Source organism: Molothrus aeneus, chromosome Z (genome assembly GCF_037042795.1).
Source record: "Molothrus aeneus isolate 106 chromosome Z, BPBGC_Maene_1.0, whole genome shotgun sequence".
Classification (NCBI taxonomy): Eukaryota; Metazoa; Chordata; class Aves; order Passeriformes; family Icteridae; genus Molothrus; species Molothrus aeneus.
The window spans coordinates 14,298,336-14,322,801 of record NC_089680.1 but is presented as its reverse complement, the minus strand read 5'-3'; the positions used below and the strand labels follow the sequence as shown (position 1 = coordinate 14,322,801).

At 42.1% G+C, this 24,466-nt stretch overlaps 2 long non-coding RNA genes across 3 annotated transcripts; both read left to right on the top strand.

Moving 5' to 3' along the window:
• The first annotated feature begins 162 nt into the window (after positions 1-162).
• On the top strand, positions 163-13,690 carry LOC136569017 (uncharacterized). The gene is made up of 4 exons (XR_010785307.1): positions 163-570; positions 5,240-5,346; positions 6,743-6,889; positions 13,579-13,690. It is a non-coding gene; the product is annotated as an uncharacterized lncRNA (long non-coding RNA).
• A 535-nt stretch (positions 13,691-14,225) lies between these two features.
• LOC136569015 (uncharacterized) lies at positions 14,226-20,865 on the top strand. Of its 2 annotated transcripts, none has more exons than XR_010785306.1 (2): positions 14,226-15,300; positions 20,580-20,865. It is a non-coding gene; the product is annotated as an uncharacterized lncRNA (long non-coding RNA). The 2 variants fall into 2 exon arrangements; XR_010785305.1 differs by lacking the exon at positions 20,580-20,865 and adding an exon at positions 18,170-19,036.
• Positions 20,866-24,466: the final 3,601 nt, after the last annotated feature.

Here is a 24,466-nt window from a genome sequence, read left to right as displayed (position 1 = left end):
TGTGTAACAAGTTTGGGTTGCCCCGCAGTATGGCGGCCGAGCGGTGCTGGGGGCGGGCCCGGCCCTCGCTGCCGGGGGTCGGGCGGGGGCCTGAGCCACCCTCTCCTGGGTGCTGCTCGTGCCTTCCCCCCGCGCCCGGCGCGGCCCCGTTAACGGCAGCGGCCCCGCGGTGCGGCCGGAGCGGCAACGGCGCCGGGTGACATTAGCCCGGTCAGGGCTCCTCCCGCGCCACCTGGGGCTGCGCGGCTTGGCAAGGCACCGAGGCGCCTCTGCCGAAAGCAGGTGCGGTGTCCCGCAGTTCAGCCGGGCCGAGCGAGAGCCGCCGCAGCTCCTCGCACCTAGTGCCACTTGTCGCATTCCACTGCTCCTCCTCCGCCTTTTCGTCGCGGGCAGGATGGATCCGCTCGCCGCAGACCACAGGGAAAACCGCCCCTGGGATCCAGCCTCTCGGTACCATGGGAATGAAGTAACTCGTATCCAAAGCAAATTTTACTGGAATTATTGCACCTTAAAAGCATAGGTCCCCTTAGGTGACTGCTTGGCGGTATATAAAAGGAGGACAGAAAATAGGTCAGTAAATGCACAGCTCTCTCTCACCTGCGATGCTTCTGCTGAGTCACTGATGAGTTATTGATTACCATCATGTTCGTGCACGCCTGGTGTGACTGTTCAGATGAATGACATGGACCAACACATGGGTGTTTGGTTTTAGATTGGGGTTTGGTTTGGGTTTTTTTATTGCTGTGGAACTGGTGATACCAGTGTCATGAGATTGCCATAGCTTGGTTAGCAGTAGTCATTGAAGCAAGACTGAACAAAATATTTAGTTTGTCAGATATTAGCACTTGCTTTACTGGCTGACCTTTAAATTCCAGCATTACACAATATTATATTTTTACAATAACATGCTAGTCAATCTCTAATAATTCACATTAGCTGTAGGTAAGAAATAATGTCAGGAAGAAATCATTGAGGAAATTGAGCCTCTTAAAGCATGCAGACATGATAATAACTTCAGATTAAAGAAGTTACATGCAAAGCAGCCTTGATATTTCAGTCTACAAAATGGTAGCATCTGAAGGAGGGTACTAGCATAGCCAGAAAACAGTCTGTTGTGTGGTAAACAGTGGGAAATGAGTTTTCCTTCACTACATTTTCAGAATGGTGATGTAACTTAGTCCAGCTTAACATTGGATAACCAGTGTTCATCACACCATTGACATCAAATAGGGCCATAATGCCATCAAAGCATTGGATATGAAGCATGGAGAAGAAAGTAGTCATACCCAGCTCTGGGGGACAGCAGCAACGGGGAGCAGGAGAGGCTGAGAAGCCACGGTCTGCAAGAAAGGGGGAGAACCACTTCTGATGAGTCTTACAGGGGCATAAATGAAAGGGTCAAATGAACCCATGACAGAAAATCCTTGCTGAAAATAGAGTAGCATGACAAAAAAAAATCCTTGTCATTTTGTATTTGGGAAATTGCTGTAGTTCATACCATCAGAAGGTGAACCTGAATCTCCACTGGGACTGACTGCTGGTATTAATATGCTAGCAAAACCCTGTAGTGTAGGCAAGACTTCAAGCATGTCCTGAGGGATACAACTATGAAATGATATTCCAAGGGAAGAAACAAAGATGCTTTTTTAATCTCTCATTTTACAAAATCTAGGCTTGGGCAGTTCTTAGCTCTGAGTAGGAAAATCACAGGGATTTTGTCAGGTTTCCCCTTGAAGCCTGCAGTCTGCACAAATTTCCAAAAACTGGGAGTGGCACAAGAGAACTGGAGCAAAGGCTAGCACCAAGACAAAATTTCCATTATTTCTGACTATCCAGGTTATATGTCATTACCTTTTAAGAATTATATTGTTAATTTTTATAAAGTAGCTTTCAATCTCCATTCTCAGCAAAACCTGGAGAGTCTTACAGACTTGAAGATTGGAGGTGAAACAAGGAATTGATACTTGTACCTTGTCAAATGGCAGATTCTCAATCACATTTAGAACCTTCTTTCAAGAAAAAGAAAGCACTAGTAATAACAGTGTTGGGAACTTACAGCTGGTACCATGAATTGCACCACTGGAAATTCCTTCTGGTTACAATTATAAGTAATTTTTTTCACAGGACTAAAAACCAAATGACCTCCGACACAAATTTGAGAGGTTTTCCAGAGGCCTGTAATGTTAATCTGGGTTGTATGTGAGCTAGTGGTGTAGAGCTAAAGATTCTGGTCCTCATGGTAATTACAACTGATTTTGTTTTCCTAAAAGAGATAATAATCTTCCAAATACTGCATGCTGTGGCAATGAGATCATATAATGAACAATTATTAATACATGTCCACATCAATTTCATAATGGGTATTCCAAGGACATGGAGGAAACATGCTTTTAAAAACCTCTACTATAAGCATAATAAAGTCTAATCTTCAAAAGGACACATAAAGCTTTCTGCAAAGTAATAGTATATAAAGACTGCCTCAGTCTTAACACACTTACTTCAGACAATGTGTTGAGGTTGAATATACACATGGGTATTTTAAGTCTAGGCAAGCTGTATCAAATCTGTGCCAGGAAAAATAAATAAGCAATTAAGAAAGAAAAAGGGGTTAAAGAAAGCTGTAACAACTGATGGTGCTCTTAAACCTGCAGTCCTTAATTAAACTCGCAAACAAATAAGCTACTGGGTAGAAGATACAGGAGCAGAGTAGGGACTGAGAGGAGACCAAAAGCGTCTCAGCAGCCAGGTCTGAGACCAAGGGCAGATCTGTCCAAGAGTGAGTGAGTGAGTGAACAGGTGGTAGGTTATTAGTAAGTCCGTGAAAAGGGCATTGAACATGCCCAGAGGTTTGCAAACTGATACATAATGCAGGGAATAGCAGGGTGCATGAGAGAATGAATGGATGAGGGAATAAAAGAATAAATAGTAGCATTGAATGAATGCAACTGTGAACAATTCTGAATGAAGTCAAAGTTTCAAGCTATACCTTTATATTGCTGTGATGGCATGACTTTTCAGATCACTTGTCATTGATGTAAGCCAGCATTAGAGGAAAACAGCACACATTGCTGAAAGAAAATCCTTTTTCACTACCAATTGTGGGAAAATAAAATAGTAAAAATAAGGATTTAAAATACATTTTACAGTCATGACAATAAAAACAGTTTTGGAAATGTTAGTACAGAATAAGCACACAAAAAGTATTTAAAAGCATTGTCCAATAAATTAATGTTGATTAACATTATTGAGCTACTAGAATTGACATAGACCTAAAATTATTTGCAGAGCAAGAAGATGCCATTAACTATCCTAGTTAGGAACCTGATACACAACAGCTCAAAGTGATTTGTGCAAGATTATACACTAAGTCAGTGACAGAACCACAGATGGATAAAGCCTTGACCTTTTACTTTTATATCCTCCCCATCAGGCAGAGAAAACGCATTGACTTCACTTTTGCAATTACAGAGTCAGTGAAACTAAATTATAATAGTAAAGGGGTTTTATCTCCTAACCTTGGGGTTTTTTGGGTTTCTTTGGACTGAACACTTCCTATATCATTATGGATAAACATGGCAATTATACACTCAGAGACTTTAAAAGTGCCCCTGTATTTACCATGTTTGTATGCCTAAGACAGAAGAAGAGGGAGCTAAGTAAATGTTACTCAGACATCTGCATTTAGATGGAGTAGGGGAAGTGCATGTCTGGATGACGTGGCAGAGGAGGATCTTTTTCTCTGCCTTTGGTACATCTGTGTGGCTAAGAACACTGTAAAGGTCACAGAGAATATTTTCCTTTTAGTTTCCTAATCTGGAATAACAAATTTAGGGGAGCTACACTGTAGGTTAATGTCTAACCATAAAGTTATCTTTAGTCTAGTCTATTAAATCTCACAGCACAGCCTGTTAGAAAGTTTGCTAAAGGGATAAGGGACACAGTGAATTTAGGGAATGTTGGCAAAAGTGGTAAGAATTCCCATCATGGGGTGCTGGGTCAGCATTTGTATTTTAAAATGAAATATTACCAGCAAACTACATTAATAACATACTTTGTTCCTAGGCAAAGCAGCAACAAATATTTTCTGTTTTCACTTATCAGTGTCCAGATACAGAGCCTGTAATTCTTACACAAACAGCTAAGTTATGTGCATAGTTACAAAATTAAAAAACCAACCACTCCACTGCTTTTTCCATAGGAAGATGGCATGGAAAGACTTAGAATCAACAGTCAATGAATAATAAATGAATGATAAAAGATGCTTTATCCACTCTACGTGGTGGAAGAAATACATGGGCTAGTGAAGAAGGCACATGTTTATTAATGAGAAAAATAATAAAAAAGGTGTCAGCAGTGCTTACCTCAGGGGACAAGGTCAATGAGGCAACATCAATAATGCAGTACATTAAAAATAATGAAGAAACTAAAACTCAATCTATTTTTTTATGTTTTTTGAAAATGCAATTACATTTCCAAAAGATCAAATTAATGAAAGTTGTTCAATGGAGTCATTACCAATCTCAGGAATTATTTCTGATTACATGTTTTTAATATGTATAATACCAATATCAAACTATTGGTGTGGGGTAACATATGCTAGTCATGAATAAATATGAAACCAGAGAGGTAACAAAGGTGTTCTGTTGTTAATACAGGAAAAGCAAATGTAGGGTTTGAGACTACTGGATTGAGACATTTGTAAACTTTATACTAAGCTTGCATTCTTCCTGTAAGAACCCTATGTTTTTATTGCCTGCATTATTACAATATTTTATGATCTTTTCTTACTTTTCTTACTTCTTTTTATAGACTAATAACTCAATATGATGCTTTACAAAAACAAATTAAGAAGTGGAATTATAAGAGATTTTTCAAGTGACAAACTTGATTGTAAAAGACAGTAACCACAGGCCTGTGTCTTTTATGTATGCATGTCTCAAATCATTGTGTGGTCTGAGAAGGGGGGAATGCATCACCACAGTAGTGAGTGAAGAGTCTGCCTTTTTATCAATCAGAGTAGCATTTTAATTCAGTTGCTTTCCATACACACAGTTTACTTGGAGAGGATCACAAGACTAGTGGGATTTTTTGACTTGTACCAACGTCTGTAACTATCTTTGACTGTAACTTCTACTGTGTTACCCAGCTAAAACCTGTAGACTCCCAGCTTTGAACATTGATAGAAAAACAATATTAATGTCAAAGCATATATCTCATAGTTGCTTTTTTTCTTGTACAGGGCATCTATCTCAAGTAATGACAAGCCAATTGATTCCTGTCAACACTCAGACAACCAAGAATCTGTAAAATGAAAAATCAGCAGTGGAAATATACTGTGAATAAAAGGTGAAAGCAGACTGCTTTCCTTTCCTTGTGTGACCTTTTTTTTTTTTTTTTTTTTTGTGCTGGCATCCCTTCTCCCTCTCACTCCCAAAGAATGCAAAAACCTGATGTAACTTGCTTCTTGAACTAAGTTGACCTAATAACCACCTCTTTGGCTGAAGCTAAACCAGGTCATGATTTCCTGCTGTGATGTCTGTCACAGGGACATTTTTTTCCTGCCCTAGAGTAAGGTTTTCCTTTCCACCGGTTGCTCCTATTAGGTTTCTGTTACTTTATATAGAGAACAAAGCAAAGGATCCAATTGCCTCACTATTATAAATTAAATAAAAGGACATACAGTACAGGAGAGGATGTTTTTTTCTAAGCTGATATGAGCAATTTGCTTCTATCAAAACCCTTTTGGGAACACAGAGCTCTGTTCCAGGGAGTAACAAAAAGAAAAATAAAAGATAGGTTGGAAGGGACCAAGGCTAGTCTTTGACAAGAGACTCAAAAAGATAATTTTGAAAGGTCATTTTAAGCATCTCCACCTTGCTGTCCTCCCTGAAAGGGAAAGAAAAATACAAAGACTGATGATTACTGCCTTCAAAGTGCATCAAGAGGTTTGGCTATTAGGAAAAGATGTCTTATTTCTGTCTAAAACATTCCTGTCCTTAAAAGTTCTTTATTCATGTTTCTGCAGAACTGCCAGACCATACAGGAAAATTTTAAAAAAATCATTTGGGAAGAAGAGGAAGCAAAAGTTTCATAGCAGAGCAAGTTGGGATTATTTTTATATAATCCTGAAAATTCTCCATTGCCTAACAAAAACTACTTACAACAAAAGAGATTCAGTTCCTGTAATTAATCACTGATTTTGTAACTAAATTTATCAAGTTGATCAAAATTTTTACCCATTAGCCAAAAGTTTTTATCCTGAAGGTCTTCTCATTTTGAAAATTAATGTTTGTTAATTAACACTAAAAAATATGTATAATGAAACATTTTGATTAAAACAATGGTGAAACAATTTGATTAACCATTTCTCTGATTTGATTAACAATTTCTCTACTGATTTTCTGGTGTAAAATTGCAATGCTTTAATATCAAGGGAAATTCTAAGGTGAGAAAGGAGGTGTCCAAAATTCTTGGTAGTCTTCAGGGTAATGGAGCGTGATAGGAAATAATGACAGTAGAGGTCTGTTGTTCCCTCAACTTTACATCTCAGAGACGTCAGAGATGCGGGCTACGGTCACCCATGCACTCTGGTGCTCCAGAAGGGCCCTGGTAATTTACTTGTGCTGGGCCTGGCAAAACTGTAAAGTAAAACCTATTAGCTCAGATTTTGGTTCTGCATTCTTTTATGTGACACTAAAGTGATTTGTTACCCAAACAACTGTCTCTCTTCCCTCTGCCACAGCGTGGTCACTGCCATAAAGGGGAAGCAGGAGGAAGCACGCACAGGAGGGGCTGTACTGCACATTTGGGTTTATGTCCTGGACAAAAGTGGAACCTCTTCCTTACACCTCATTGCTGAGGAACCCTAAGACTTGCTACATTCAACCAGGTATGGCTGATATAGCTAGAGCTACTAACCTTAGGAGTAAACTAGAAGAACTGGGAGGACATAATGTTTACCCTTTGTTTTTCTTTGATTAAGGCTTAACATTTCTATTTTAGGTTAAGAGAGGTAAAAAGAAGCCTAAGAAAAATTTCAACAAAAGAATTATGAAGGACCTTAGCTGATAGCCATTGTTCTTTGTTTTGGGTTTAGGAATGAAAATAGAGAAAGGAGAGTCAAGTAGAAAGCAAGCATTTTTAGTAAGAGGTATCCAACATAAAGAAAAAAAAAGGTAGAGAAAACAAGATCAGGAGAAAAATATCAGGAAAATGTAATGACTTAGCTGGGCCTGTTATTTATATGTTTCTCACATTTAAAATATGTTTTTCCACTGAGATAAGGAGAAAGATAAGAAAAATTCTGTAATTAGGAGCAATAAAGAAAGTTCACTCCCAGATATCCTAGGGTTTTGAAGTTGCTTTCAAGGCCTGTTGCTTCTGGTTATTAATGTCTTTACTGCTAGGGTAGGTCTGAAGTTTCCAGCTTCTGGGATTCGTTGAGTGATATGCCTAGGGGCAGACATTTTTAAGCAATGTTTTTGAGAGTCACTGGAAGTCTGCTTGCATTGTGTATTCAGTCTAAATCTATTGCATACACTGCTTTATTGGAAAAAAAATACCCTACAACAAAAAATGACCCTACAACAAAGGATAAGGAAACGGTATTTACTACTTTCTGTGCCCACTTTTTCTTTGACCTTGCAGCTGCACAAATAGCTCAATCAAAGACTGAATAGATTTCAGGGATCAGAATCATATCAGCACCTTCTGCTCACTGTCACACTTCATACAGATGCTCCTGCCTTCTTTCCGCATGAAATTCCATCATTTTAAGGCAAAGACAAACACAGTGCCAGACTCCCTGGCTGGTGCTCCCTTACCTGGTCCAGAGCCCAACCTCATTTGTTTGTCTGCAAGTTAGTCACTTGGAAATCATTTTATACATAACAGCCAAGGAAGTCTGGTAGTATGAAATTAATAGATAGTATGTAATGATGAAAAAGCCAATGGCATCAAAAGAGTTGCTCATGAGTCTCTGTGTGAAGCAAAGAAAGAAGCCAAACTGAAACCCAGACATGTTAAGCTGCCTGCTATTTTTGCAAAAATAACAGATACTTTCATCAACGCTAAGTGATAGATCTTCCAAAATCTAAATACAGATTCAAAATGCAGGCTGGGATTGCCTGTTTGTGCAGGAAATTACCAGTGGTAGGAGCTGGGGAAAACAATGCCAGTGGTACAGTAGGCCAAGTTGAGAAGTCAAATTATCTCCAATCTCAGTGCAGTGGACTGGTGGCACAACGTGCACTTGCACCATGTATTGTTAAAGTTTTATGCAATGTACTTATTTAACACATTTAAAAATGGGATAAGCAAATGCTGTTCTGAGGGATCTTAAGCCTATTAATACCATGTCCTCCAGTGTTGTGAGGCATTATTGTCTTGTGTCTTTGTTGAATCTTGCCAATTACTTTGTTCTCAATTAAGTGGACAAAGCAAATAGAATTAACAGAAGGTCCCTTTCTAGGCTTTTTAATGGCACTTGCTCATCTTTTCAGAAGTGAAAGACCATCCTCTTCGTGGTCTTCAAACATTACTCTGGACAAAAATTTCTGTGGGATGGTCTCAACTGTTCCCAGCTCCCTGATCATCAACTGAATTTGATCAGAGGGTGGTGCAAGACAACTTGCCTCAGCCATGCTGCATTTTGTGGGCGCAAGGGAGACTCTGCTGCCCCTCGGTGTCGTTACCTCTCTCCCCTTTTCCCAGGGTTTTATAGCACCACAGCCCCTCTCCCCTTTTCCCAAGTGTCAGCAGTGTGCTGTCAGCTCAGCTTGGCACCAGAACAAGTTGAGCAAAATCCTGACCTGATATGGAGGAACAAAGTTTCAGGGCAAATTGCTTCATCTTTAGCAAAAAGTACAGACGTGGAGGACAACATGTTCCTCCCAGGTAACACCTCCCTTCTCAGCAGGATTTGTGGAAATCCCTGCAAACACAACCCTCTTCACAGAGCTGTCCCATAGAAGGAAATGACACAAGAAAATGCCATTATTTAGAATGTTCACAGTGTTTTCCTTAATTTTGCCAATTCCACCTCTATCATATTCTGGGTTTTACTGGTAATTCTTGGCCAGTCGCTTTATCATAAACAGGTGTAGCTGGCACTCAAGCAGGAACTGTTCTTCCAGTGGCTAGCTGTACATATACTTAGGGAAAAATGCTAATGGTGATTTAAAAACATGTCTTTAACTCCTGATAAATCGGAATAGGATTTTTGTCCACATAGTTAACACTCTTTGTGATGTTTCAGACCAAGGAAATTAAATCACACAAGATTTTTTTCCTGTGTTCTGGCTGACTGACTTACAGAAACGAGCATGTGAAGACTTCAGGGTGGTTTTGGAGTGCTGATGAATGATAATTTGAAACTGACCGAGTGCAGGTATATGCCTTGAGTTAAAAAAAAAGTGAACACATTGCTGTCAGTAGCAAGTGGAGTAGTAGGTTTTATGGGGGTGCAAATGAGCCTGTCCACAGCTCCTGTCACTTGACAGCCCTTGTGCAATGTATGGGCCTCTACACTTACACCTTCCTTCTTCCTGTCCTCAGGCATCCAAGTGACCTTTATGGTGACACATTTCTCAAATGACCAAATGCAGATACCCAGTCAATAGGCATTTTTGTTGTGCTTGTTTCATAATGTGAATGGAGGTAAGGACATGCTCTCAGACTCACAAAACACTGAAATGTATCCACCAACCAGAACTAATTCACAGTATGAATTAATTAACAAGAAGGAAAAGCTCAAAAAGGGGAAAACTGATGATTTTCACCCTTTATTGTGTATTGCTCCTCCCTGTTCTAAGAACAGCTCAAAAAGAGTTGCAGGAACTGTGATTTGCATTGCTTGGTCATGTTTATACATGTTGCTAAACCACTCTTCGTGCTCGTTTAGTTACACCCAATACCGACACCAGTGATAAATGCAGGATTTTATGAGGCAGTTTACAACGCTCAGATCCTTATATACCAGGGATTCTGCCACAGATAACAGAACAGCACATATTGGAGGGAGCTGTGCACCTCCCTCTTTCTGTTGGTAGGTTTTAAGGATTAAAGATGATTGATCATTCAGTCCTACCCTGTGTATCACAGAGGTCAGTGAATTTAGCCTGGGTTTTCTGCAGCTAGTGCAAATGATAAACATCATGGTTTTTTTCCTGGAACACAGTGCAGTAATCTTATTTGAAGACAGAGTAAAGATGGCAGGATGCAACTCCTCCAGGTTCAAAATTAAATATGGTGTTTTATGGTGTGGGAAGCTTGTCCAGCTGGTATTCAAAGTGTATGTAATTGCTTCTCACAGTTCTGCTTTGAAGGAGAGACTGTCAAGTTTTCGTGATTATCTGCCCAGCACAATTCACAAACATGAAAGTCACATATAAATGTTTACAGACAGATATACATACCCACCATGCAAGATTGTTATTCATCCTACTCTCTTACTTTCAAAGAGCTGGGAAGGAGAAGAAATGCTGTTCTGGTATATACAGCCTCATGAAGAACAAAGGATTGCATAGAGTAAAATAATGCAGCACAAATCTCAAGGGAATTAATGATGGTTTGGTTGTTGGTTTTCCCCCTACCCCACCATGGAGCCTGTAAGTCTGAAAACCAAACACGTGGGAATCAAACAGATTTCCTGTGTGCGTGGTAATTCTTCAAGAGCAAGTCTGTAACAGCAATGCTGCCTAACCAGTGTGTTTTCAGAACACAGTAGTGTGTGATCTGTTTAAACCAAGAAGTGATCAGCTAATGACCAACTGGACACTTTTTAGGTACTTGAGAAAATTGTAGCAACCCTCAAGCCTTTTACATCCCTCCACTGTGGCTGCAAGCCAACGTGCTCCCTTGCTGAAGGCAGCAATAAGCTTAGGCAGCTTAGCCCAGCCAAAGTAATGAAATTACATGTCACAGTTCAGTTCACTGTGGTCAGTGCCCTCAGCCTCCATTTGGAGAATAATTTTCCTGATAGCAACTGTTCTCAAAGCTTGGTAATACCAGCTCTTGCCTCCTGTTAGTCTTTGTAGAAATAAAATCTCTTCTTTTCCTTTTTGATTAAATAAAGTATCTCACAAAGCCAAAATGACAAAGCTGTAACAGTATGAGGAAGAAAAAACAATAAATTTGTCTCTAACCTCAGAGACAAAAATACCAATCAGACTTGAGAGTGCAGAATCAAAAGGAAGGAGCACTGATTGATAACTCTCTAGACATAAAGCTATCCTAGCTGAACCCAGATGCAAACACATCTTCCCTAATGGAAATATTACCACATTTGCTAGCAATTTTATTGCTGGCCATGGCTGTCTCCTGGCATACAAAAAACAGTGAGTTCCTCCTGGAGCAGAAATCTCCCTGAACATTCATATGTTTAAGGCTACCAAGTGTTTGGAGATGATCCAAGCCTGAGGCAGCCCTTCTTCTGGGTCTCCCTGCTGAAATCAGCTTTCATTCCTAATGTCTCCTCTGCGCACAAATAGATCTGTCTCAGGTATGGTGCCTGTTTGTTTGCAGGTTTCATTTTTTTTTTAAGCTGGGGCATTTCCTCAAGCAGCTTACAACAAAGCTGCTGTAGTGGTCTCCCCACCAGAAGCAAGCAGTGGGCAGGCAAGGGGAACAGGAACAAGTAGTCCTGTTGAAGTAGTCCTGCCACCAAATGCTCCATACCATAAAACAGCAGCCCAAGTAATTATACTTTTGTCAGCACTTCTCTTGATTTCAGGGATTAGTACAAGGAAGACAGGCCATGCTAGAAAGATCAAGTGTTGTGATGACTAAGGAGTTAATTAGGGAGGTCAGAAGCTCTCAGTACCTTCCTGGCTCTTGCCAGACCTACCACTGCTGTAGTGATGTGAGTAGGGCCATCCAGAGAAGGCGAGAAGGTGAAGCTGGTTGTGAAATCAGTGCCATGCTGATGTGGCATTCAGGGCTCAGGGAAGCTGTTCCTTGAGGAGTGTCTCCTAGGAAAGTCAAAGTGTTGCTCTGACAGCCCGCCTGCTTTACCCTGCCGACTCAGCCATCCTGTTTATGCATTCCTCCTGGATGCCTTTATCCTGCTCTGCAAGGCTTTGGGTGGCTTCTTATCAAATTAATTTCCCATCTTTCAGAAGTTGTTATTCATTAGTAATGCAGAAAAGTTTCCCATGCACTACAGCCTTGTAAATGGAATTGGCGCTGAGAGCAGTAAGTGCCTTGTGAGGTTCCCTTGCCAGGAAGGTGATGTGTCGCCCCATTGCCAGTCTTCAGAAACATTTTAATTTCTCAAGTGAAATGTAATAGTAGGAAGATGCAGTCTGAGCTCAGAAATCAATATCTGCTGCTAACAAAGCTGCTCCTTTGGGAACTTATTGGTATGAACCAGCATGATAAATTGGGAGAACTTATGTGTGATCAGGTTTTGTAGAAAGCAGTTGCATTATGATATTATTTACCATTTGTGCAGCACCATAAAATGGTAAGAATTACTTGTTCCCACACAAAGTATTTTGGTGTAATTTAATTTTTCTCAGCATGCATACAGTTACTGCTTAAACCAGAATTAATATTACAGAAATCTCTTGTTTATTTCTAGCCTGTTATGGTGGAGTCTAAAGTATTTGCACTCAATGGTTTATTCATAAACATTCTTGATCCTTTTTGCTCAAATGGGATAAAGTCCTTACTTAAAATAAGTATTCTGCAGTACTCCATCTTTGTTTACTTTATACAATGTCAGGCTTCCATCCTTGATGTAGACTGGAAACATACTGCTATTCCCAGCCTGACTCCTCAGTCCCTGCTGGGTTAACTACACAAATTGATAGTAAGTGGTAAGCAGCCAAAAAGCACTTTAACCCTTTCAGAGGAGGTCCATAAGTGTTTTTATTATGAATGAAGATGGTTATTCATTAATAAATATAATTTTAATTAATTGCATGCTTAGTGAGTCCAGAGTCAGTTAGAGAAGGAGAAAACAGTTTTTTCATGAAGGTTAGACTATGAAACAAGGAGGCACTGCAGCATACAGAACATACTGCTCTTGGCTTTGCCACGTTCCTGAAGGAAGGATGTGGCAAAAAGTAGTTTTTTCTATCATTTTAAGAATAGAACATTTTGGTTTTAGGAGTTTTCTCTTTGAGACAACGGTTAGACATAAAAACTTTGAATTTCCTCCGAGATGTTCTGTAAGCCTGGTAAAGTGCCCTTTCATTTGTGAATCATGTTTCCTTGGGAGCCAAAATGAGAAAGAAAGATCTCCTAGGCAGATATGCAGTACGTTGTGCAGTTGTTGGCTGGCTGCCCTGCAGAGGTGTACGTAGTCTCTGGAGAAAGATAGGGGGATTTTTTTTTCCCTTTTCAAGAATGTAATTTGTGTAAGAGGTCAAGCTGCAGGGATAAATGAGGTCCGTGGCACCTCCAGTTTGTGGATTGCCCAGAAGGCTGCTCGGAACCACTTTTGGGTCATCTGAATGTGGGCACTTCTCCTCCACATACCGCCCCCCCCCCCCCCCAAACGCCCAAATCTTTTGTTATATTTGTTGTTTTCTGAATTTCGGTGCTTCTGGTGCTTCTTGGCCACTTTCCAAAAAGGCAGCGCGGAACCTATCGCATGTGACAGGGATTGCCACCTGCCCGGGCCTTGTCAGACCTCCTGCGGATCGCTGCTGGAATAATCAGGTAGGAGTGGAAGTCTGAATTTTAATGAAGCTTTTGCACTAGACAACAGTGCTACCAGGGATCCGATGGAAAAAGAATCTTCCGCTGTGGCTAGCGTTTGTGTAAGCATCAGGGCTTAACCTTCACCTATGAAAAAGAATAGGAGAGGCTGATAACAGCGACATTGTCCTCCCTTCAGGAGGGCATTGGCGTGTCCCCAGAGCTTGTTACCTGCATGAGAACAGGCAGTTTGCCCTGGCACTTTAGGTTAATGGTTATGCACATTCTGCACCGAATTCTTTCCTTTGAGATTAGCAATTCCCAGCTACAGCCTGAAGTTCCAGAGCCCGTAGCAGAGCAGGGACTGCTGTGCCCGTCCATGCCCGCAGGCCCCGGGCGGGCCGGGGCCGGCTCCCGTCTGCCCCCGCCGCTCGGTGCTCGGTGCTCGGTGCTCGGTGCCCGGCCCGTCGGGAGGCCCCGCCGCCGGGCCGGGAGGGCGGCCGGCCGGGCGACAGCGGGGGGGACAGGTCGCTTCTCTGTTTAAGCCGTGCTTGCCTCTAATTTATTTTTGCAGAGTAGCTCGCAGCCTGCCGCTGTTGTGCAGCCAGATAGACCGCACGGACGAAACGCTGGCAGAAGTGTGGACCTCGCTCCTGCTCGTTTCGGAGGAATTAACTGAACACCCTCCCTGAGTATATAAACGCCATGTTGGGGAGGAGGGGTGGTGAAGGACGGTATTACAAGAAGTATCGGCTCAGTATCAGTTGTGTTTTGACTAAAATTAAAAAAAGAAAATATGACCTGACAGATAATCAGATGTGAATCTACAAGAATTACCGGAGATAGTTATGCTTAACGGGTTATGGTGTTAACGGTGTTAACGGGTCCTGGTGAAGCCCAGAGCCCAAAGTTCATCACACCTGGCTAACACACAAGCTCTCCTATTGCGAAGAGTTGTAATAAGAGTGAGACAGTCAACGTGTGAGAAAAAAAAATTATATACATACGTCTACATCTATATATACATATACATCTTACATCCTTAACACTTCATTCTCCTTAAAAGAATTCAGAAGCAGATTTTTTCTCAAGGTAAGCCTGTCACAGGTGTAGGTCACATACAAGCTGGAAGCCTTTTGATCTCAGAGGTTCCTTTTGTTTCCCAGCTGGCCTTTTGAGTGTTATGGAGCACAGCCATGAGAACATATCAAAAGCAAAGAAGGGTTTGAACTGCTGACACAACCATCAATAGAACTAACTCTGTACAAAACCTGGGAAAATCCAGAGAGATTTCCTAAAACGAATTGCACAAACCAAACACCCTGCGGCTGAGGAAGTTTCTGCTGTACCAATGCCTTATGAATCCACAAATATCACGGCAAAGATGGTGTATTAACTGCTGCTAATGAGTGCAAACATGAGTATAAACACTGGGAAATACTGTTGGTGTTTAAAAACAAACAAAAACCAGAGTGAAAGAGAAAAACTCTCCCCTCCCTTTGCAGGACCTGTCTGGACAGGCTGCCAAATCCCTGCCTGCAGCAGATCCCCATGGGAGCCTGGTCCCAGCCTCTTTTCCCCATCCCTCTCCAAGGTGGGAGCTCAGACACCCTGCCTGTCCTCGCTGGTTCCCCTCTGCCACCACCTGAGACGAAAGTGAGTGCCAGAGGGAAGACTGGGGGGTCCTTCTTCTTTCCCTGGTGTCTGCTGCCTGGGTGATTTAGTACCTCCACTTTTTTTTGGTCCTTGCTGGATGTTAGACCTGCTGTTCTCTATAGGATATTATTCATTTCTACTTGCAAATGTGTTTTTCCTCCTTCATGTTATTATGATTATCCACTGGGTTAGATGAAAAACTGTTTTCTCTTTGCACACTGAGAAAACATCCCTTTCCCAACAGTTTAATTGCTACCCCTACAACTGGCTGAGGTGTGCTTTTGTGGATTTGAGTTGTCCTTTCTCCCCAGATTCATCCAGTAGATGCTTGCATTGTCTCTTAAGGGCATTATGACTTGCCTTTTTTTTTTTTCTTTTTTTCTCCTCCATGATATGGCAGTAAGTTTAAGGGACACTATTTTTTTTTCCTTCTATGTCTGCCATAATGACTCATACAGCTCCTAAGTCTATAGATGGTGCATTTTTCATCCCCTAAGTAGGACATTCCTGACAACTCTTCTCCTTCTGATAGCAGACCACTGTGCTGAGCAGCAATCTGTCATCTGCTGCTTTGGGCAGCCATCCTGAAGAAGTGCTCTTGCACACGCTGGGAGCAAGGACAGTGATGTGCAACTGTTGGGATGTATCCTACATGGGGTTCGTCACTCGTGTTTCTGAGCACCATGGGATGTGCTGGCCTTGCTGGGGAGATGCAGCTGCTCAGGTGTGGAGCATGCTGGGCTGCCCTCAGACTTGGATGCACTTGTCAGGGAGATGCAATTGATAAGGACAGGGATAAGCCCATGAGTCAAGTGGTGCTGGGAAGTCTGCAACAGGCACTGGAAAGGAGCCTTGCCCCTGAGCAGTGCACTAATGGCTTAAACCACCCCCTGAGAAAAAATCAGATGTGACCTCACCTGAAAACATGTAAGATACCAAGAATCATTTCTGGTCACCCTTTAGACTCTATTGCCTCTAGTAGGCCTCTGGTCCAAAATCTGTGCTCTGTTTCTTTCTGAAAACTCTACAGCTGCCCAATTACATGATGGGGCACCTATGGACATGCCTGTTTTCATGCACTTCTAGGTCTTTGCAGGCCAAAATTCTCTCTATCACTTTCTTACCATAAAGTTGTTGCACAGTTTTGATAGATTAAAACCATCAATCTAATGAGATCTAATTACAAAAGGAAATAATTTTAATATGTGTTGAATGAAATCCCCCTCCCCTATGTTATACATTTTTAGATCTACTGAACCAGTTTTCAAGTTTCTCTGGTTTATTTCTTTCCTTTTTTACTATTTGACAATTTAACTGAGAACAAAATGTACCTCAGATTCCCTACCCTTATTAAAAATCAGTAGATTTTTCACCCACGCTTTTCTTCCCTTGCTTATCTGCAGAGCAGATGCAGACCTATTTGCTTAAATCAAGGCTTGCAATTCCCCAGAACATCAAAAGAGCAGCCCCTATCACTCTGGTCGCTTTCATTATTGCAGCTTGTCTCCATGATCTCCACTGCATTCTTACTGCAAAAGGAGGTCTCTTTATCACTTCCCTTCCTTTCCTTCTGCTCTTAGTGGAATCTGCCTTAGCAATCAGAATAATAACGATTTATCTCCAAGGGAATGTGAATGCAAGCCAAGTTCCCTTGGTACAGGGAAATCAGTTTGGTATTGTTTACTCATCCCCTGTGGATTCACCAGATGGCATAAGACAGCATAATTTGGATTCTGTGCTCAAAAGAGAGAGAAGGCTGGAGCTGCAGGAATTGGTAATGTGAAATTACCAGGAACAGTTCTGATCTGTTTTCTGAGAATGTGGCATCTCTTTCATCTTTGTCATAGAAGATGCAAGGAACCAAAATTTATTGTAGCACACCTGGACCCTTAAGATATTTACCATGGTCATTTTTGAGTTATTTTGGCTGCTCTTCTAATAACTGCCTCCTCTGGAGAGGATGCTTTTCCTGGGCTGGGTTGAAGGTCCTGAGCAGGTCAGCAGAGAAGAGGCAGTGGGAAGTGAGGCATTGCAGCTGTTTTCTTCTAGGCCAGCACTGCTTCAATTCAGTAAATAGAGGATTTAGGTTTCTGTTCTTTAAATATCCCAAGCATAAATTATTCACTCAAAATACATTTGTAAAAGAAGAAGCACTAGGAATACAGAAGTGGAAAGCCTTAGCAGAGCCTGAACCAGCTACAGCTTTACTGACCACAGCACAAAGCACTCAGTGTAGCCTGATGTCCCAGCCCTGAGGGATGGAGGCAATGATCTAATCATTCTTGTCCATCTTGTTGCTGCAGTTTTATTATTTGAATTCTTTTCAGGCCAGATACTAAACAGACATAAGCTTTTCTGTACTGAATCCTGCTGCACTGATTTATAGCTGCTGAGTGTCTGGCCTTTGAGGACTGTTTTAACCTCTAGAATATTGATTTCTCCTTTTATTTTCCCTGGTGCTGCAAGTAAGCCCCTTCGTCAGGACCCTGGTTGTGCCATATGCAGAAGTGTGATGGTGCCATGATTTGTAAAAATGAGTGACTAAAAGGGTGAAAAGTTCAGCAATCTTAGCTGCAGCACTGCATAATCACTGTAAAAGGGGCCACGGTCTCCAAAAAATCACTTGACAGAGGTGAGGAGCACGCACAGGGAACCCAGAGGAGTGGGTCAGAGGACCCAGAGCAGGCTCGGGACATTGATGGGAAGGACATGAGGACTTTTTTGGTAGCTGCCCACTCAGGAGAGCAGCTTTTTGGAGCTGCCCACTCCCTCAAAGGTCTATTGCCTCTGACCCTTCGTTCCCGCTACCATTGCACACCACATCCATGCTCTCTTTCTCTCCTTCTCCCTGCTGCTGTCCTCCTTTCAGGGCAGGTCTTCAGCTCAGCCCCAGCTGTCAAGACTCCAAGGTCCCTGGGAAGTGTCTGTGGAAGACAGAAACACTAGCTGAAAAGATTGCTCATGACAGAGGACAGTCTACAAATGTAGAAGAAATTGTGAAGATCGGGAGCATAAAAAGAATTTGCAAAGCACCAGTGGTGCTGATTTGCCAGCCAGATCACTTCCCAGAAGGCATCCAGGAGGGTGGTAGATGCTGCCTCCCCAAAGGTGAATTTTGGTTCTTTGATTCTTTCTGGTTCTCGGAGAGACAGTGCCAAGCTGCATCTTCACTCCTGAGATACCCAGGAAGAGCGATTGAAAGGAAAGGAGTAGGTAAGGGGCAGACCACCCACTGCGCCTTCATGCCAGCAGCTACAAGAAGGTGTTGAAAACTTTTGGAGACCCAAATCATGCATGGGCTTACCATGTGACAGAGCCATCAGTATCAAAGAGTCTGGACCAGGAGCCCCAGTCAGACCCCAGTCCTTCTTGTGATTTCAAAGAAGGCTGGCCCAGCCAAAGGAGTGTCTGTCAGGATAAAATATGTTCTCAGTTTTAGCTAGGCCTGATGCAATCTGCCTTTCTTAAAGAGGCTAATTAAAGTGATAGAGTATCCATCATCTTTACCCACACACACACTCTGTCACAAGTGGTTTGCTTCCTAAAAGGAATATACACCTGCCTATGATCCATTCTGGAGAAGACTGTTGCAGGAGCAAGTTTACTTTGGGCTATCCCTCCTATGGTTATCTGTGTTAATAACAGTGGAATTCAGAGCTAGGAATCTACCTGCTCTCTGTACCCTTCTGTGTCCTCATTTTGTAACTGATGAATAAAAAAGTGAGCTTTTGCTTGATTTCAGTGCTGAATTTTTGTTCATTAAAAGCTTATAAAGGAGGAAAAAACCCTGGAGGATCTCATGCATTCCAACCACTTTTTGACATTTCATTAGGCATATGTTGACATACATATTTATATGTGAGCACAGTATGTATTTGGGTATTTAGCTGCCAGGGAAAGGGTGTGATTTTATTCACATGTAATGGTTGTCCCGCATGTTAATATCCAGATTTAAGTAATGGAATATCATGATGACTTTTAAAGACATACATGGTATCTGCAGCTTGGTTAACCATCACAGAAAACCTGCTCTTCTCCCTCTGGGGGGAGTGTGCCAATGGTGCAGGGCTCATAACCTTCAGACATCTTTTGCACTGTGTTTTTCCCAGCTCCTTCTGACCTGGTGATCTTGCAGGAATGGGGTTTGCTGTGCTAAAGCTGATGCAGTGGCACATCTGCATCTGCTTTAGTTGTTTCCACAGTCTGGATCTGGTTCCTGCTGCAGATAGGCAAAAAGAGGGTGGTGGGGCAGCAGGTCCTTCCCCAGTGCTGTGCTGACTCGCAGTCCATGGCAGTGGGGCTTTCCGTGGCCGGCAGGCTGGTGTGGTGTTCCTGCTTTTGCAGGGCACAGGGTGGTGAGGCTGCAGGGCAGCACTGCAGCTGCAGCAGGCTGGGGCTTGGTGGTCTGAGTCAGCACCTCCCAGCCAGCCTGGCAGTGGGAGCCTGGGAGGGCAGCCTGCCTCCAGCCTGGGATGCAGGCACCTGCACGCAGGCAGTCTTCCATCCTCTACTGCTTTCCAGGTCTTGGTGCTTTCACCAGCGTTTCCTGTCCCCTCACTGGAGCCTCCAGTGTCTGGATGCACTCAACTACATCTTTTTTAAGGCCTTTCATTTCAGCAGAGAGCAATGCCCTGCCCATTCTGGCTCACTTGTGTTCTTGACATTTAAGTGTGTGAGTAATGAGGCAAGTGAGCCACTGCATCGGGGTGAGCTCTGACTGAACCGTGGCAGTGCAGGTCTGACCCCTAACTGCAGGGAAGCCAGTCCTTACCACCTGGAGCTCTTCCCAGCACGGTGGGTTCCAGTTGGTAAAGGGCTCTCTGGTTTAGCAGTAACCCAGGGAAGGCTGTGAAATAATCACGCTCTGGCACTTCCTTTCAGTGCTTTGAAATTCCCAATTCTCACAGAAGCCTGTTGTCTATAATGAAATGCAGCTGGGAATCTGGAAATACCTCCTCTAATCGCCTCCCCTGGTCTAATGTGCCCCCTAGCAGAAGAAAGTCCAGAGAGGCAGGTAGCACAGAGTGTTGTGCCAGTTACACACTCCCAAAAAATTTCCCCACTGCTTCTTGTATGGCACCCTTCCAAGCTACTAGTTCCACGAGACTAATGCAAAGTGATCCTCCTTCCTGTCTGTTTTGAAGTTAGGGGTGGATTGGTTGGTTTTTGGGTTGATTTTTTGGCGGGAGTGGTGGGGGGAATGGGTTTATTCTGAACCGTTTTGTTTTTCATGTTTGTCTGTAAATTAACCTGCAACAAATCTCACTTTATTTATCCAGATTCCTCATATGGATAAAAAAAGATCCCCAGCCACTTCTTCCCACCCTCTGTTACTCTTGATACCTATTAGTAGCGTCCTGTTGGCATCAGCTGCAGCTTGCTCGATGTACTGTTTACTCCCAGGAACTGCAGAATGTCAGACAAGAAAAGAGAAAGGTATTCACCAGGTATTTGTTCAGTTACATTGTTACCACCAAACCAGTGCATGAAAGTCATGTTACATAGTACAAAATATTATGTGATTAATATTTCCTTTACTCCCCATTAAATTGTCTTTCTACCAAAGCACTTATCAGTAAACTTGTTTTTTTCCTGGCTTGGTGTTAGCTGATGTCCTCTCAAGAGAGCTGTTATCCTCAAAATGTGCCAAAACCTATTGGTTTCTGTCACAGGTACATTATTATACCACCATTTCCATGCAGCCAAAATGAAATAAGCAAATGCATTGGGAAAGACAGCTTGATGTGACTACTATCTTATAGGTACATTTTATTCTGTAAGTATGTCCACAGGTTTCAAACATTTTAGACTAGAGAATGAATGCAAACACAGCTAGAAGTGGATCACACTCAGAATTGCATTATTATAGGACCTCTTTCCTATAATTAAACCTTTTCTATAACATTGCCTATAAGAAAAAAAAATACTATATACTTATTCCATTTATGTCTAGAATGCAAAGATTTATGGCAGCTGTGACAACTTAAATTATGTCTTCCAAAAGTATAACTGATTTGTATACCCAGTACTGTGGAAAATCTCACCAACATAGTCAATAATCTGATCAGCAAAAGGTTCATACCCAAGTCTAAAATCAGGAGGAGGAAATCTGCTCATCAACTTGTGTTGGTGGTTTCAAGATTGCCTTAAGTTTTTCAAGATTGCCTATTTTAAGTTCAGTCCTAAAAAAGGCTGAGAATTTTCAGCTTGCTTTAAAATCTGAGAAGTCAGTGCTCAAGGCTGTGCAAGAGCAGGCCTGAGAAAAGAACAATTACAAGTGTTGAATGCCAAATCCCTCGCTGCAATAGCTGATCTGGGATTGAACCTGCTTGCACCACACATCGGTTTGGCTACAAACACAGTAAAGCAAAAGAGCTTGTCAAGACAAATGTGCAGCAATATGCCATGTGAGAGAGGCCAAAGTACGTGTTAAAACACATCTTTCTGGCTGCCAGGAGCACAGCATAATTGAGAGTGCTGTAAAAAGTCTCGCTAAACAGGTCTCTCTGATTTTACCCCTTAAATACGGTGAGTCCCATGACTGGGCTGTTTGCTACTTTGTAAAATGCAGGGTCTGTTAGTGAAATCTGATTTCTCCTCTCCTTCTTGCCTCCAGACTATGTCTTTTACATGTTCTAAAGCAAACATATATAGCTCATTCTGTACTATTCGTAATTCCTGAATGCTCTGTTTGTGTGAAATCAGCTCCTCCAATTACAGTTCTGTGTTCAGCTGCCATCCTGGCTGTTTTATGGGACATGTCAGCAGACAAGGCTACCTGGCTCTCTGAGGCATCCCTTTTGTCTGCACAGCAGCAGGTGCATGCACCTGAAGAACAGTCTTCATCCTCAGAGCCAAGAGCAGGTTGCAACTCCTCCCATAGGCATGTCCAGGTCAGCCACAGGTCTAGTTTCTCTATAGGGAGTGGTTTTCCCCCACACTTTGCCCAAAGTTTTGGCTCTTGCAAGGAATTGACTTGACTGGGATAAAAAAGTGATTTTATTTACTAAAAGTCCTTTGACATTAATATCTAATCCAGAACAAGAATGAGAAGGGGGGGCATAGCACAGGCCTACCTGTAAGAGAACCAGGCAGCTCCATATCCCGGTCTTGTGATTAACATCTCCTGTATCATACACAGAAACATCCTCTGGAGTGAGGTCTGCAGCTCAAGTCTCCCAGATTTTATTACTAAGCTCAGGTCTTGCATTTCTTTCTGTACTGTAACTAGTCTCAATATTGCACTGAGAGGCACTAAGTTGAACTGTTTTTCAGAATAGAATTGAGGATGGTGGATTCTGGCAGCCCTGACCCAGATGTAGCCTCTGGAGTGACATTTCACGCATATTCAGTGCTCAGTGCTTGCTTCTGTGCCTGTATGAAGAGGGTGTTTTGCACTGCCAGTCTGAGGCACCAAGGACTCTATTTCAGCAGCTGCAGGACATAACATAAAACTATTGATCTTTTTTCAAGGGTCGAGTATTTAAAAATCATTGAAGCACTTCAGTTCTGCATGTCTTTGCTGCATCTAGCCCACAGCCTTATCTTTGCAAACTTACAGTTTTCACAGAATGATTTAATTTGCTGTGTAAATTATTAAATAAAACAATTAATTATTTGTACAGTTACAGTCATTGGGTAAACAACTCTGAATTGAAATGCACTTGGGAAAACTCTTATGTTTCTGTAGGTGCTAGTTTTCTAGTTTTCATAAGATTAGGTAACCACAAAACACATAGATTAGGTGTATTATGGGCAGTTCAGCTCTGCTGGGGTGCAGGGCTGTGCATCCATGCCACAGGGAAAAGAATATAGCCCATTCAGATGTTTTCAACCAAAACATGTGTTCATAAATTCTGATGTGTAATTCTTAATAGTTGACTAAGTTTTCTTACAGTTACATCACTGAAGCATGAACTGATACCAAGAACATAATTGTCACTTTACATCAAATGGAGAATTTGCCCTCCAAACAACATATTCATTGCCTAAAGTGTTTGTAGTTCTGTGTCCTGCTTAAATGTCTTTGCCATTTAGAGGAAACTTTTATTTCCCATTACCTAATTTCAGGTGTTTTCTAGCAAAGCCTGGCCTCTATATAGAATTGAAAGGTTTCCTTAACTCGTGGTTTTGGCATGAGGAGGCCGATTTCTGATTTCTGCTCAACTCACTAACAGTTTCACACCTGGAGGTTTAGTTTCGTTCACTGCTACCATTCTTAGGGACTGCAGAGATATGCAGCAAGCAGAGCTGGAGTACTCCATCTGCTTTGTGATAAGAGGCATCGCGATGCTGATGGACATCCGACCATCAGGAGTGCCATCAACAAGCACCCTTTCCTAATCAGCTCTTGTGCTCTAAGGACAATGTGCAATCTTCAAACTGCTCTGTGGAAATGAATGCATTTTACCACCAGCAGCGCGTCCTACTGCGTGTTAGAAATCTTCATTCTCTTAACAGAGCCAGCCTGCTACAGCATTGAAAATGCGTGTCAGCAGGCCTGAAGTTAGTGTAACTAACAGTAAAAGCTTATCTCTCTTTCACAAGGAAGCTGAATTAAATGGATAGTCAGGCACTATTGGAAAATCCATAGATCTCTGTGGGGTTCTTTAATGGCTGCTCGAATCCTCTCTGTTGGACTGTCTGAGTTCAGAAACACAGATCTCACAGACCTCTGCAGAGAGAGAAGGACAGAAAAAGACCGCATGTAAAAATAAAGTAGTAATTTCCACTGTCTGTTGGTTACCCATTCGTGTGGTTGTGACCTATTTCACAGGCACAAATTTCTGTAAATAACCTACTTCTGTAGGCAGGTTACTGACCAAAAGGTCTGACTGGAAGTCAACTGACTATCTACTTCCATCAGTGGCCAAATGAGTGACCAATAGTCTCTTGGCCTTTCTGTAGGGTAGTTCATCCCTTTGTAACATAGGAATAATAATAATGATAATGATGATGGTGATAATAATGATAATAATACTTGTTGCCTTTGTAGAAGCCCTTTTAGATCCAGTGATGAAAAACAGTATCCAAAGTTAGAGATAGTTGTTTCTTATAGTCTGAAAACAATAATATTTCTTCATAGTTTTGGAGAATCAGAATATTTGTAGCTTTAGGGAATTACTTTCAAGTAGAAATACCCTTATTTATGACACTGTTTTTCAAA